This window comes from Pinus tabuliformis, chromosome 1_2, assembly GCF_031772625.1.
Source record: "Pinus tabuliformis cultivar Carrire ecotype Pingquan chromosome 1_2, CPIR1, whole genome shotgun sequence".
Lineage (NCBI taxonomy): Eukaryota > Viridiplantae > Streptophyta > Pinopsida > Pinales > Pinaceae > Pinus > Pinus tabuliformis.
Genome location: NC_142298.1, coordinates 719,439,043 through 719,451,261, shown reverse-complemented (window position 1 = coordinate 719,451,261; position 12,219 = coordinate 719,439,043).

Genomic DNA, 12,219 nt, shown 5'->3' with positions numbered 1-12,219 from the left:
AATATAGTGAAATGAAATCACATGGGATCAATTGTCACCTATAAGGCTTATACCTAGTAACGAAGACTTTAGAGGAAGGTCAAATCACCATTGCAAGGCTTCTTGGCTCAAAGGACACTTAACCATGCAGTTTTTCACCATAATCAAGCCTATTTAGCTTTCTATCCCAACCTATTCATAGATCCCTGCTCTTTAAATTAATATTTGTTTATTGCTAAGCATCAATGGGTGGCAGTAACAATAGTATTGAGTAGGCACTGACAAGTGCACTTAGTTTGAAAGTTGGGAAGTCAGATAATTTGGGGAATCATTATCTGTCAGATCATATCTTCCTTTGAACATCGGAAAATAATTCTTGTTCGGAGTATATCCATCAAGCTATCAGCACTCTGTTATTCATGTATGTATGAAAGTCACCTAATCATACTGCTTCATAAGTAACAAGAGTCATTAGACATCATATTATAACATCACATCTCCCTCACAATGTTTAAAAGGTAAGCTTACTTAAAACATAAGCATTGAGCTATATGCAACCTTCTCTTAATCATATGGTCCATGTGCTGGAATTATCCAATCATAATCATGCAGCTTATATCAAAATCAGTTATCAAGACATGCCTTTCATCAGGAATCATCGGACAAGAACAGTCATTGAAGATTTTATGGCTCCCTCTTAAGCCTTTCTTGAAGTCAGATGAGGCAACAACTTCAGAAAAGGTCTGAGTCATCATAGTCCTAGTTGTATCATCCTTCATTGCATCAAATTACCCATTTCATGATGGCAAGGAGAATTTCTCATCAGGCATTCATATATGTAGAACCATTCTTCACAAAATCCTGATTTAATGCAATCAATATATCATGTTCTTTTGCTTATTTTGCTTGTATACTTGCTTCTATTTTTCACAAGGATTGATAGAGAATTGGTCAGAGTGCTATGCACTTCTTCTAGATGACCTTCATGATTGAAGGCTTTAGGTGAGGTTTACTTCTTATCAAAGGTGCGACAATTTCCTTTACTGACAGATCCTTGAGAGGTTTGATTTTGGCCTAGAATTGTTGTTCCTTTGTTGATTCTTGTTTCCACTTGTAGCTGCAAGCTCATAGTAATTAATGATTTTCAGTCGTCACTAGGATGTCATGTCAATCATGTTTCGTGATACAAGATTAATGTAAGGCAAATCAATGTAGGATCACAACCAAGTTCCATCATAGGTCAAAATTTTAGAAGGCTACTTCCTTTATTACAAAAATTGTAACTGTCTTATTTTTTCACAAAATCATTGTCCTGAAGGTCTTTGATTTACTGACAGAATGTGCTTTAAACAAAATCATTTTCTTCAGATGATTGCAAGAACCCTTTACTTTTTCCTGTTGATATTGGGAGCTGTAAAGATCCATACGTGATTTATTTTAGCTCAGGGTAGGCCAAATAACTCTACTGCTCAGATAATATTCTAATGATGTTGATGATCTTGAGGGCCAAGATTGAACATAAATTAAGAAGTATTTGGAGAGAAGTAAACTTAATCCAAAGGCTAAGTAAGTTTTTAAAGGGACTACTAGATTATTGATCACATTTTCACACTTCGAGCTATTGTTGAAAAGGCTAGGCAACAATTCTCAAAATCATTTTATTGTTTTGTGAGTTTCATGAAAGCCTTTAATTTCGTGCCATGGAATTCATTGTTCCAGAGATAGCATGATATTGCAATCTCTGGTCCTCTCATTGTTGCAACTTGATATTATGAGAGGAAATCTGAGATTGTTTTAGGTTGGTTTTGTAGAACTCAAGGACTTCGACTTTATTAAGAGAACTATTGGGCTTAAGTAGGGATGTTCCTGCTTCTTGACTTTATTTGGGATCTGTGTTGATGAGATTAAGGAGTACATTAAGGGGAACACAAAGTTTCATACTGATATTTGACAACCTCCATTATTCTTGACAAGTTTCATAATGGAGGTTTGCTGACAAATAATGCTCCAAAATTTGGGGAAGTTTTATGTAATCAGGGTGAAGTACAGCTACAGGAAGAAATATAACTTATTTTCTTATAGAGTACTAGGATCCAATATTATTATAGTTTTTGTGTTTTTACAAAAGAAATTATCTAAGTGCACAAGAGTAGCATGGTACATTCTACAAATTGGGTGGGAATGGCAGAGGTGGTGTCCGTGTAACACTACATTGAATCCAGAGCATGGACTAGTACATTTAATATGAGCATGAGTGCAAACCTATTCAAACATAAGTATACTATGCACCTAGAGGTTATGAAGCTCAAGGATGCATATCATTAGTTGATATAAATGGATATTAGATATTAGAACATGAAATATGAAACCTCAAGATTCTGAACCTCAAGTTGCATATGAGACGCGGGTTTAGATGGGCCTTGGATAGTTATTTAATCATATGAATGAAAAATAGAGTACAACAACATGTGTTACATTGACGCCTTCAATTGTATAGTTCTTGAGGCTCAGTTGCAACTCCAAGGCTCATATGGTTTTGAGATTAGTACACAGTTTCTTAATCTATGTCTTGCCTTACAAGTGTTTGAGAGGGATCTGTAGATTCTTCTCAGTGGAATGCATATATTGTTTGTAAAATTGTTTATTATACGATCATCTAAAGAAAAGAAAATTACAAGAATATGGGCTTTAATGCCTCACGGGTCACAAGTATAGTGTTGTTGTGGCCCAGTTTGCAACTCTGAGATATCAGAACATAAGGAGAATAGTATAGGGATTCTTCTCAATGCATGTCCTTTCCTTGTAAGACCTTGATAGGGGTATATAGATTATTGACAATAGAATGCATATTTGTCTGTATAGTTGTTTATTATGTAATCATCTAAAGGGCAACAGAGTACATGAATATGGGTTAGACTGTCTCGTAACTGTATAGTTGTTGAGGCTCAATTGTGATTACGTGATCTTGGAAGATTTTGAGAGTATATAAACGCTTCCCAATGTATGTCCTTTCCTTACAAGACTTGGATAGGGGAATATAGAGTCTTATTATTGAAATTTAGATTTTTTTATTTTTTTTTTGTATAATTGCTTATTATCTACTAATCTGAAGAAAAACAGAGTTACAAGAATACAAGTTTAAATGCCTCAGAAATGTACAGTTGTTGAGGCTCAACTGCAACTCTGAGAACACGGAATATTTTGTGTGGAATATATAGACTCTTATCAATCAATGTCCTTGTATTGCAAGACCTTGATAGGGGTATACATATTTTCTCAATAGGACAGACATGTTTGTATAATTCTTTATTGTCCTAATCATATGACGAAAACCAGAGTGCACGAATATGAGTTTCAATGCTTCACAACTTTTAGTTGTGGAGGCTCTATTGTGACTTGGAGAACTAGTAATACTTTTAGAAGAGTATATATATTGTTTTCAATCCATTTCCTTGCCTTGCAGGACCTTGAGAGGGGTATATAGATTCTTCTCAATGGGAAACAATTGCCATTTGTATGGTTGATTGTGATCCAATCATCTGCAGAACATGAGAGTGCAAGGATTTTCAGGGGATCTACATTCAAAATAAGGCTTGAAGAGAATCTCCACTATCAAATCAACCAAGGGTAGACTTGCTTAAAATGTGCAATCAAAAAACAGTTTACTTCTTAATCCTCCCTACAAAGGAATTTTCAATTGCAAAGACTAAGCACAAAGAATAATGTGTGACTAGCCTTTGACCTTGGGTAAGCTAGCTTCCATGACTGTCATTACATATGTGTTTTTCCAATTGGACCTAGGCATATGTGGCATGAGAGTCATGTGATATTATCCTTTGACCATTTTAGTCGCTTTTATGTAAAGTGATTGGGAGTATTAAGACTCCTCCATTCATTATTTAAATCATGGAAATGATACTAGTAGAATTGAGTGAGATTTTGGGTGAGGTTCTGTAAATTAGACCTTCTTATCCAACTGAATGTGCTATTATTTATTCTCGAGCACCAGAGGATGTGCTTCCTAATGGATAGAAATAATACCTTGTGAATTTATTAAAAACATTCTCCCAGACAGGCCTGCTTCTACTTATGTTTTGGAAAAAACATATCATCTGATTGTTCTAAACATCAAAACCCAAGCATATTTATGTGCAGTTGCGGCTTTTTCAGCACAAGCATACACCACAGTGATGATTCAGTTTTTTGCTTGGGCTGAGGTGAGAAATGGAATTTTATGAACAATGATGCTCAGTGTTCCTAGAACAGAGTTCAGATTATTATCATCCTTGTTGGCATGTGAAGGTTTGTCATGCCTTGTATATTCTCATGATCTATATGTATTCATTAAGTTAGTGAAACTGGAACCTCCCCATTGACATATTTTCATTGCCAAATTTCCAAATGCTATAATAAAAAAAGGTTGTGCAAGGTTGCAGTGAGTGAACTCCAGTGTTTTTGCTGAGGCAGAAGCAATCTGTCAGTCGAAAACCAAAATGCGCCTAAGAATTCGTTATTCTCACATTGGTTGGATGGCCAATATGCAAAAAAATGACAAATAATGATGTGGTCTCTCTGGGTTGAGTAGCCATGGTCCCCTATCTTGATTGGATGTTGAATCCCTCCCGCCATGAAAAATTAACAAAACATAGCAGAACCAATCGTATGTTATAAAAGAAAAATTGAAGCTACTGTTTAAGCTGCTTAGAAGTTCTTTCATTTCCTTACAATATACCGATCTAGATCTCTTTCCAGTTTTTTAAGAAATGCATCATACATTACTTCATGGGTCAAAGTGTTAAATCATAGAACACAGAGTTACAACAATCAAACAACATGATTACAAGGAAATCCTTGTCTTGAAAATGCTAGCGTACAAGCACAAAACCGAATCATCTCTATGGTGTACGCTTGTGCTGAAGAAGCCACAAATGCACATAAAGGATTATCTAGGCCAAATATATGTATCCTCTATTCAAAGGAATTTGAATATGTCAATCACTTATTTTTTCTGTGTGATTTTTCCATGGAACTTTGGACTGCAACCCTCCATATTTTGGACCTTGTTCCAATATATCATATTGACCATTTCCTTTTCTTATGTGAGAAAAACATGGGTAATTGTAAATCCTTTCCTATCTTCATCGCTTGGGGTGTCTATAAGGTTCAGAATAAAGATATCTTTGAAAGCAGAGATCTCTGACATCCTGCCTCATATTATGGGTTTCTTCTCTGTATTTCAAGCCTTTGAATCCTCCTCGTAGTCACTCCTTATGCTTCCCTCATAGTCCTCTATCTATGAATGTAGGTTTCTTTGATGATGCATATCATTTAGGTGTATGTGGAGGGGGTGCCATCAGTTTCCTCCCTAGAAATGGGTCTTATCATATTTGGTTGAATATTGGTTCAGAGTCTAATACCAAGGCAGAGGTTTCTGTAGTTTGGGCCCTTTTATATATTGAAACATCATTGAACATTGTCTCCTGTCAGATTTATGGAGATTCCAAGTGTGTGATGGACTGGATAATGGAGAAGGGGAATTTTAAGGTTCTTTCCCTCAAGCACTAGATATAACATATTTAAATTCTAAAGGGTCTCTTTCATAATCTATTATTCTAGCTTCAGAATTTGCTCACAGCTGTAATGGCTTTGTCCTGGTCCAAGGATGATTCAGAGATCTGAAATGGATCCATGCTTGAAATTAGGTTCATAACTAAGGCTGAAAATATATCCCTTGGTCCTTGAAATAATCCAGTATGACTATAGCTAATGAATGCCCTTCAATTTACTTAGGATTATGCTTTAGACTTGATGATACAAATAGTAAAGTTCAGGAATTGAAGACAGCACTGAGCAGAGTTGAAGGATCTCGAATTGTTCAAAGTATTATCTAGGCCAAATATATGTATCCTCTATTCATATATGTATCCTCTATTCATATATGTATCTCGAATTGTTCATTGATCCAACTTCAGGGTTTTACCAAGTTGCAGACTGTCATTCTGGGAATATAAATGATAAATTATAATTAAGCAAATGCTGGCACACATCCGACCATACTACATCAGTCCCTTTTTCTGTTCCTCCATAAATAATGCTGATATACTAGAGATAAAAATGAATATCAATAGGGTATGTATTACTTCCAAAGGCTGTGAAAAAACTTTTTAATGGTTTATTGATTCCAAATGGAAATGGATACAATAAATCTGTAGATGGATATTCAACTCTTTTCAAAGCAAAATAGCCTCCGAGCATGACCTGTACAAATATTAAATAGCCATCAATTCTCCAAACTAGTACTGAATTGCACAAGGATTATAACAATATAAACTCTGTTCAAGGAACACTGAGCAGCATTGTTCATAAAATGCCATTTCTCACCTCAGCACATGCTCATAGTGTAACTTGAGAAAATGCTCATAGTGCGCTTGAGAAAAAAATTGGAAAAAATCGGTGAGCAGAGTGTAACTTCTGATTAATTGTGAGTCCAACTTGTGCTGGCTGAGTAATCTTGATCAACCTTGAATTTTACTACAGCCTAGCTTGAAAAACTCTCTTCTGATTTGATTCAAGTCAAACCTGCAATTCAAAGAGTTTAATTCGTTATTCTCACATTGGTTGGATGGCCAATATGCAAAAAAATGACAAATAATGACGTGGTCTCTCAACAAGAATATGGGCTTTAATGCCTCACGGGTCACAAGTATAGTGTTGTTGTGGCCCAGTTTGCAACTCTGAGATATCAGAACATAAGGAGAATAGTATAGGGATTCTTCTCAATGCATGTCCTTTCCTTGTAAGACCTTGATAGGGGTATATAGATTATTGACAATAGAATGCATATTTGTCTGTATAGTTGTTTATTATGTAATCATCTAAAGGGCAACAGAGTACATGAATATGGGTTAGACTGTCTCGTAACTGTATAGTTGTTGAGGCTCAATTGTGATTACGTGATCTTGGAAGATTTTGAGAGTATATAAACGCTTCCCAATGTATGTCCTTTCCTTACAAGACTTGGATAGGGGAATATAGAGTCTTATTATTGAAATTTAGATTTTTTTTTTTTTTTTTTGTATAATTGCTTATTATCTACTAATCTGAAGAAAAACAGAGTTACAAGAATACAAGTTTAAATGCCTCAGAAATGTACAGTTGTTGAGGCTCAACTGCAACTCTGAGAACACGGAATATTTTGTGTGGAATATATAGACTCTTATCAATCAATGTCCTTGTATTGCAAGACCTTGATAGGGGTATACATATTTTCTCAATAGGACAGACATGTTTGTATAATTCTTTATTGTCCTAATCATATGACGAAAACCAGAGTGCACGAATATGAGTTTCAATGCTTCACAACTTTTAGTTGTGGAGGCTCTATTGTGACTTGGAGAACTAGTAATACTTTTAGAAGAGTATATATATTGTTTTCAATCCATTTCCTTGCCTTGCAGGACCTTGAGAGGGGTATATAGATTCTTCTCAATGGGAAACAATTGCCATTTGTATGGTTGATTGTGATCCAATCATCTGCAGAACATGAGAGTGCAAGGATTTTCAGGGGATCTACATTCAAAATAAGGCTTGAAGAGAATCTCCACTATCAAATCAACCAAGGGTAGACTTGCTTAAAATGTGCAATCAAAAAACAGTTTACTTCTTAATCCTCCCTACAAAGGAATTTTCAATTGCAAAGACTAAGCACAAAGAATACTGTGTGACTAGCCTTTGACCTTGGGTAAGCTAGCTTCCATGACTGTCATGCCATATGTGTTTTTCCAATTGGACCTAGGCATATGTGGCATGAGAGTCATGTGATATTATCCTTTGACCATTTTAGTCGCTTTTATGTAAAGTGATTGGGAGTATTAAGACTCCTCCATTCATTATTTAAATCATGGAAATGATACTAGTAGAATTGAGTGAGATTTTGGGTGAGGTTCTGTAAATTAGACCTTCTTATCCAACTGAATGTGCTATTATTTATTCTCGAGCACCAGAGGATGTGCTTCCTAATGGATAGAAATAATACCTTGTGAATTTATTAAAAACATTCTCCCAGACAGGCCTGCTTCTACTTATGTTTTGGAAAAAACATATCATCTGATTGTTCTAAACATCAAAACCCAATAGCCAAACTCATTCCTATACCTCTTCAATATTTCTCCATTCCAACTAGGCTGAATGATCCTGAATTCAGAGGAAAAGTACCAGCCTTCTCGTCATGCAATCTCAAAACAACTTTGAGGGCTAACCCACCTTCTTTGGATGAAAGGAAGGTATTAACACATCTATTTAGGGTGCATATTTATGTGCAGTTGAGGCTTTTTCAGCACAAGCATACACCACAGTGATGATTCAGTTTTTTGCTTGGGCTGAGGTGAGAAATGGAATTTTATGAACAATGATGCTCAGTGTTCCTAGAACAGAGTTCAGATTATTATCATCCTTGTTGGCATGTGAAGGTTTGTCATGCCTTGTATATTCTCATGATCTATATGTATTCATTAAGTTAGTGAAACTGGAACCTCCCCATTGACATATTTTCATTGCCAAATTTCCAAATGCTATAAAAAAAAAAGGTTGTGCAAGGTTGCAGTGAGTGAACTCCAGTGTTTTTGCTGAGGCAGAAGCCATGCTTCTTTCAAATCAAATGTCTAGTGCTACAATTCTCAAGGTACTTTAGGACTTGTGCTCTCTTTCTTCCCCACTTAACGAGGGAAAGGATGATTAGGTACCAACTTATAGATATCATGATGAAAGTGTTATTATAATCACGAGTCTAAATTTAGCTATTGAACTTCTATGGCAACAACTGGGTCTATGCATCAGTAAGATAGTAAAATTGGTCATCTTCTTTGCCTGTTGTACCTTTGTCTTCTGATGCTAATGGATTTTTACTCCCTCTACGACCAGGCACATAGAATATCTTTCCATATATTGACCTATTTTTGTAATATGTGAAAAGTTGCAACCTCATCAAATGACACTTACACAGCTAGAATACACCAGTGCTACCTCTAGAGAGATAAGACCAGCTGCAAGTTCATCTGATTCCTTAGTGCTCAAGATACTGGCCCATTGTATACACATAATCAAAGGGAATATCCTTCACTTTGACAAGTGAAACAACCGGTAAACTCAAGGCAGCAATATCAAGATGAGTCCATACACACTACATTATTAGATTGACTTGGTAAACTGATATCCTGTTGCATGTTCAGATTGTTGGGGTTACCTTCAGATTCTTTCTTTTTTTATTGTACACACTTTAAACACATACCCAACCCATTTCCTCGTAAGCATTAATAAGCATAGTATGATAATATGGGGCATTTTCCTGGATCAGATTCCATCTTAGCTATTGCCTCTCCTTTTGGGTAGATGGAAAGTTAAGTGCATTCTAAGGGAATTTGATTGCTTGTTTCTTTGTGTCAGGATACCTGCAAATGTCCTTGCTGACATCGTGACATCAATGTAAGAGAAGTCCTTATAATCAAATGGGTATTTATCCCAGGAGTTTACTCTTGTGCATTCTCACATTTTCAAGTCTTGCATATGTGCCAGAAATCATAGACAAGTACCCAAACTTGGAAGAAAACTCAAATTTACTATGTAGCTACCTAACCCAATTCCAATTCAAGAGGTACACAACTCAATCAATAATAGCACTCAAAGGGTTATGATGCTACTGAGCTCCATTCCATAGAAACAGAGATCTCAACGAGTTAAAATTCAAGCCATGGACCATTGAAGAGTTAGATCCAACATTCAGTATTGCAATGAGTGTATATGAAATACACCAATATTATCTATGCATTCATAAGCAATATCTGACAAACACCTTTGGCAACTAGCCTTTAGTTTTTACAAGAGATGCATGAGAATATATGAAATAAATCAATCTTATCTATGCATTCATAAGCAACATCTGAAAAACAACTTTGGCATCTAGCCTTTAGCTTTTACTAAAGATGCATGAAGCATTATATAAACAGAATGCAATCTTTTGGGAATTCCATTCAAATGTGGAACATTACTATGGAAGCCAAGTTAAGAATTGATATTAGATCTTGCATGCACATTTCATGGATTGTTGTAGTAGTGACATAAAAATGGACTTGGTGAGTTATATCATATATGTCAAAGATAGTCTAAAGTGAAGTATGAAACTGCCAGCTTAGCTATAAACTTGGCTAAATGGTCCAACCTAAAACTGTGATCCTTCCTTTATTGCTAAGCATCAGTGGGTGGCAGTAACAATAGTATTGAGTAGGCACTGACAAGTGCACTTAGTTTGAAAGTTTGGAAGTCAGATAATTTGGGGAATGATTATCTGTCAGATCATATATTCCTCTGAACATTGGAAAATAATTCTTGTTCGGAGTATATCCATCAAGCTATCAGCACTCTGTTATTCATGTATGCATGAAAGTCGGTCAATCATACTGCTTCTTAAGTAACAAGAGTCATTAGACATCATATTATAACATCACATCTCCCTCAGAATGTTTGAAAGGTAAGCTTACTTAAAACATAAGCATTGAGCTATATGCAACCTTCTCTTAATCATATGGTCCATGTGCTGTTATTATCCAATCATAATCATGCAGCTTATATCAACTTCAGTTATCAAGACATGCCTTTCATCAGGAATCATCAGACAAGAACAGTCATTGAAGATTTTATGGCTCCCTCTTAAGCCTTTCTTGAAGTCAGATGAGGCAATAACTTCAGAAAAGGTCTGAGTCATCATAGTCCTAGTTGTATCATCCTTCATTGCAGCAAATTACCCAATTCATGATGGGAAGGAGAATTTCTCATCGGGCATTCATATATGTAGAACCATTCTTCACAAAATCCTGATTTAATGCAATCAAGATATCATGTTCTTTTGCTTATTTTGCTTGTATGCTTGCTTCTATTTCTCACAAGGATTGATAGAGAATTGGTCAGAGTGCTATGCACTTCTTCTAGATGACCTTCATGATTGAAGGCTTTAGGTGAGGTTTACTTCTTATCAAAGGTGCCACAATTTCCTTTACTGACAGATCCTTGAGAGGTTTGATTTTGGCCTAGAATTGTTGTTCCTTTGTTGATTCTTGTTTCCACTTGTAGCTGCAAGCTCATAGTAATTAATGATTTTCAGTCGTCACTAGGATGTCATGTCAATCATGTTTCCTGATACAAGATTAATGTAAGGCAAATCAATGTAGGATCACAACCAAGTTCAATCATAGGTCAAAATTTTAGAAGGCCACTTCCTTTATTACAAAAATTGTAACTGTCTTATTTTTTCACAAAATCATTGTCCTGAAGGTCTTTGATTTACTGACAGAATGTGCTTTAAACAAAATCATTTTCTTCAGATGATTGCAAGAACCCTTAACTTTTTCCTGTTGATATTGGGAGCTGTAAAGATCCATATGTGATTTATTTTAGCTCAGGGTAGGCCAAATAACTCTACTGCTCAGAAATATTCGGAACAACATGCAGATTTAATTACACTACAACACATTCCTTGCTGAAAAATGATCCTTTAAATAGAATGCAGATCTATCTTATTCCCCACTATTTTCACCATCTTCCCATACACTATCAACAACTTGCAAAACAACAAGGAGATCAATACTTTTCATTTCCAGAGAAATACCACCTACCACATTATCAATAGTTTCAAAAGGAAATCAGTTTCTTTATACCACAGATGGCAAAGTTCCTTTAAGGGGTACTCCTTTGGGGATCCTATTATTAGACTTTGTGGGTGGTCCATTTATTGGAAACACCAAATGAACTCTATCAAACTTGCAATCTTTGCCTCCTCCTTGTAGAGTTATATAATGTGTTGTAGAACCTTTCTCATAATTCAACCTAGCTAGTTGTCTGCCACTGCATTTTTACCTCAAGATATCACTTCTTTGGAAATGGCTCTAAGGTTTGCATAAAATTATGAACCCATAGTTAAATAGGAACCTCCTATATCTCCTAATGACTTCGCAGTAATACATGTATCCCATTGGATTGGAAGTACCACCGAATTGTAGGGGCTGGTTGACAGAACTGGATTCCAAAATGTCATTACCTAGTGGAGCCCCAATTTCTGGTAGGCCTTTATCATTAAGTACCTCTATCATATCATGCCATGAGTGAAACTTGATTTGATGTGCTTACCCACCATTACATGGGGGCCTTTTCCAAATTCATATACATTGTTGCAACCCTTTGCTCAAGCACAAT